This window comes from Chenopodium album, chromosome 19 (assembly GCF_948465745.1).
Source record: "Chenopodium album chromosome 19, dcCheAlbu1.1, whole genome shotgun sequence".
Classification (NCBI taxonomy): Eukaryota; Viridiplantae; Streptophyta; class Magnoliopsida; order Caryophyllales; family Amaranthaceae; genus Chenopodium; species Chenopodium album.
This window is the reverse complement of record NC_137852.1, coordinates 26,880,612-26,885,291: the sequence shown is the minus strand read 5'-3', so window position 1 is coordinate 26,885,291 and position 4,680 is coordinate 26,880,612. Positions and strand designations below refer to the sequence as shown.

Below are 4,680 nucleotides of genomic sequence, written 5' to 3'. Positions count from 1 at the left end.
TTAGAGTTAGCAGTACTGAGATTATCCAATTTCTGACAAATAGAGGTAAATTGAGCTTGTAAAAAGGATACTGAATCAATATGGTGTTTGCCCTTATTTGCAAAACTTCTGGGATTCCCATATTGGGAATTGTGGATTGCCATATCTTCGATAACCTGACCTGCATCATCAACATTAAGGTTCACAAACCTCCCATTATCTGCAGAGTCTAAAATTGTTCTAGAGGAATTTCCAATCCCATTGTAGAAAGCTTGTATCAACTGCCACTGTGCTAAATTATTATGGGGGTACTCTCTCTGCAGATCTTTAAATCTTTCCCAAGCATCATATAACATTTCATCCGGCTCTTGGGAAAAATTTTGAATTGCACTTCTCAATAAGGATGTTCTCTCTGTAGGGTAATATTTATTATAGAAATTTAAAACAAGAGTTTCCTAGTTAGTAATGCCAAGTGCAGTTCTATTTAAACCATTAAACCACAATTTAGCTTTTCCACATAAAGAGAAAGGAAAAAGAATCTCCCTTATTTGGTGTTGCGTGACCCCAGCTTGCCTTATAGTATTACAGTATTGACAGTAGTCGGCAATTCGAAGATTAGGGTCTTCACCCTAAGCTCCACTAAATTGCTTCCTTTCTATCATCGTGATGAAGTGGGGCTTGATCTCGAACTGAACTCCCTCGAGATCTGACGTAGGAGAAAGGTGGGGAAAATGCGCCAAAGATGGCTGGGAATAGTCGCTGAGCTTTTTAGGTGGATCTCCTAGCATCTCTAGTTCTAATTCTGAAGAGGTTTCTGATGAAGTTTCTGAATCACTAGAATCAGATGGAGGGCCTCTAGGAATATTACCACCGGAACTCGCCAATATTTGCCTGTATACATTCTTTTGCTTATGCAAAGAGCGCTCGATCTCAAGATCGAATGAAATGTAACCTGATCTGAAACACTTGGACATAAACAAAGAACTAGACGACAAATATGAGAACTGTCCTAAAGAACTTACGTTCTCTGGGACGAAAGAAAATTATCTAAACTACAAAAACAATCAGAAATAAAAATAAAACCGTTTCCCCGGCAACGGCGGCAAATTTTGACAAGCTAAAGTCATATCACCTAATCAAAAGTAATTACGTAAGTCCTCTAACTAAAGTAGATAGGGAAGTAGGGTCGAATCCACAGGGAAACTAGTCTTTCTATTACTAATTAATTTATAGCAATCTAAATTATTAGTAACAATTTGTTGTGATTTAAAGATTATACTACGAAGAATATAAGTAGGGAGAATAAAAAAGGAGGAATCAATGAATTAAAGACCTAGGGCATAGGTTCACCAATAAATAATACTCAAGGGTAAAACATAATAATCAATCATCAATGCATCAATTAACCAAATTATAAAGGGCTTTCGCTACGTATTACAATCACAGAATTACTCTACCGGTATTAAATCTCATATCTCGAATCTCGACTTAACCATTGATAAGTGACTTTTATGTCACTTTTAGGGTGTTTATTGAGTCGTATTCCGGCCTATTTTCCAATAATTTCACCCTTTTATCCTTTATTTCTATTATTATATTATTCTCATCTTTAATCTTTATTTTGTGTATTTTTGCCCTTTTTATTAGTTTTTAGTTTATTTTTGTAGCTTTAGTTAATAATTTCCGACTTCTCTCTTTTTATTTATTTTCTTTTAGTTTCTAGTTTATTTTATTTTATTTTTTTATTTTATTTCATTTAATTTTATTATTTTATTAGTTTTAGCATTTTATTTTATTTTACTTTATTTATCTTATTTTATTTTACTTTATTTTTCTTATTTTATTTTATTTTATATTATCTTTTGATAATCCCCTTGTGTTGTTTTTGGTTGTAGGTGTTTTCGGGTCCTTGGTCGATCGAGTTCAAGGTCCGAGAATTAAGTCAAACAACATGCCCCTAACCAACCTACTGCTGCCAGCCTTAACCTTCACCCTACAAACACCTTATCATCCACCACACCAGCCCAACAACACAAACCAACCTCCCCTGCTCCTCTAATTCACCCACAACACCAACAACAATAGCAGCAAATCGACACCACCCATCACCCCACCTCAGAAACACAACTCCACTCACCATACCACCATTTACACTAGTCACACACCCTTCCACAAACCTACCTCCCTTACTTCCCCTGCTGCTGCACTCGCACCACCTCCAATAGCCACCGAAATCATTTCGCCACCAATCCCAGCCAACCCGCAACTCCATTAACCTCTGCATCCCACCATCAACAACCACCTGCAAGCAGCAATCAACTCCAATCACCGCTGCTGCCTGACCACCAGCCACCTAACGCAACCACCAGCACGCCGCACCCCTGCCGCAGCAACCATCTTCACCACCTCAATTACTCACCCGATTCCACTAATTCTGCCCAAATCAGAGTAAATCGCAAATTGATTGAGTTCGAGCAAACCATTCAATTCGAAGAATTCGGTCGAAGTATAAGTGCAAAAACAGTCAGAATTGTTTGAGATTTTGTCATTTGAAGAGGTATGGGCGAACATACCCATGGTTCGACCGAACCAACCCAAAGTTTAGTCGAACCCACCCTCGGCTCGATCGAACCACCTCATGAGCTTCACACATGATATTTAATAGGATCGAACGGTTGATATTGAAGGTCGAAGCAAGGATAGCCATAGATGCTAGACGATGATGATGCTAGATGATGATGATGCTGATTGAGGTGAAGATGATGGCTGGATGATGATGATGATGATGCTGATTGAGGTGAAGATGATGGTTGGTTGATGCTGATCAGCGAAAGCAGCCACGAAAGGAAAAAGACATTTGGGGGTCTGTTGTATTTCGTGGGTTTGTTTGGTGGGAATTTTGGGGGTTTTGGGGGTTATGTTTTCCATTTCATTTTCTTTTATTTTCATTTTATTTTAGTTTTTTTTTGAATTTAGTTTTAATTAGTTTTATTTATTTTTATTTTATTTTGTTTAGCTTGTATTTTAAATACCCCTTTGGGGTTATTTTCTCACAACTTCACTTAACATAATTCTACCCTAGATTAGATTAGAGTAGTTTAGCTCTTTTATTTTCTCTCTCTTAGGGTTAGATTAGGAGTTTCTCTCTCTAGTTTAGGAGTAGTTTAGAGAGAGAAAGCTTGGATTTTTCATGGAGTTTTGAGAGGTTGAAGATACAATTTGTGGATTTTTCTTCTCTTTTATTCAATGAGTCTTCCTAACTTTCTCTCACCTTTATTGCTTTCATTTATTATTGTTTCTGCTTATTTATTTGTTGTTTTGAGTAGATTAATTAGTTTAGTTGTTTGATCCTTTATTTTATTATTATTTTACCTTGTTTTCCATGTTTTTGTTCATCATGTTAGCTTAGGTTTTGTTCTAGGGAAATGGATGAAGGTTATGTTAATAAATTTAACGATTGATTGTGATTAGTATGAAATATTTTCTTGATTATTGTGTATGGATGATGCTTTTATGGATTAGAATCTTTCTAGCTAATTGATTCTATGTTCTTAATTGTGCTTTCAATCAATTGTGCGAGAGTGAGTTGGTTGAGGGTCTAAATTCTTCCATACCTTTGCTAGGCTAGTTGCACGAGAGTGAATTAGTTTAGTAGGATAATTAACATGCTTAATTGTGCGAGAGTGAGTTAAAAGTGTTAATTGTTCCTAATCGAGGTCATTTTCATCTTATTGTTTGATGTTGTTGAATGCATTGATGTAATTGGATTCCACTTTCCCTAGTTTTAGTTATTTGCTTTTAGTAGTGTTTAGTTGAACCTCTCTTTACCTCACAAGCTTTCCTAGTAATCTAGTCGGCATAGATTGATACACTTAGTCCTTTTGGGTTCGACCCTTTACTTACCCCTATACTCGTATTAGGGTAGTTTAGGTTATAAATAATTAATTTGATTAGGGTTAGTAGAACCAACGACACTATCTAATCTCGCGATCAACCATTTATAGATTAACTTGCCTATTGAAACTAGACCTAATTAAACATCAATTTTTATCTCTCGAATCTCGAATCAATATTGTCAAACTCATGCATAAAAGATCAGGCATAATCTAGTCACAGAGCATTAAATCAATCAATAGGAAATTAATATAGCATTGATAATCAACAACAATAAATTACCCCTTCATATTATTTATGGATCCCCATAAACCCTAGAAAGTGAACTACTCACACATAATTAAATCTAAACTAATCAAAGCAATAAAATAAGACATGATCGTAGGAATAAAATAAATAACTGAGATTAATAGAAAAGAAACGGTTACCAAAGTAATTGGAATAAAGAGTTGAGTAAAGAACAAAGTATAAAGTGTAGAGAGAGAAAATAAGCTTAAGTAGAGAGAGAAAGTCTGAGAGAAAGAATTACAAAAGTAAAGAGAGAATAAGGAAGTGTATGAGAATACTAAACTTGCTTAACGAAAACATATTTATAATAAGCAAGAATCCTAAACTAAAACAAACTAAACGATGCTTAAAAGATCTATCAGAGGCACACACCCGTCCGGGCGCCACACCGCCTGACCGGGCGCGCCTTTTCTTCATCATGGGCGTCTCTCGCGCCCAGCCGGGCGCAAGATCAGGCGAAGAGTGCTGCTACATGTAAACCGCCCTGCCCGGCCGGGCGCGCCTTCGGGCAGAGCCCCT

General features: G+C 36.5%; 1 non-coding gene across 1 annotated transcript; it reads left to right on the top strand.

Moving 5' to 3' along the window:
- The first annotated feature begins 273 nt into the window (after window positions 1-273).
- Window positions 274-380, top strand: LOC145596300 (small nucleolar RNA R71). The gene has a single exon (XR_014103149.1). It is a non-coding gene; the product is annotated as a small nucleolar RNA R71 (small nucleolar RNA).
- Window positions 381-4,680: the final 4,300 nt, after the last annotated feature.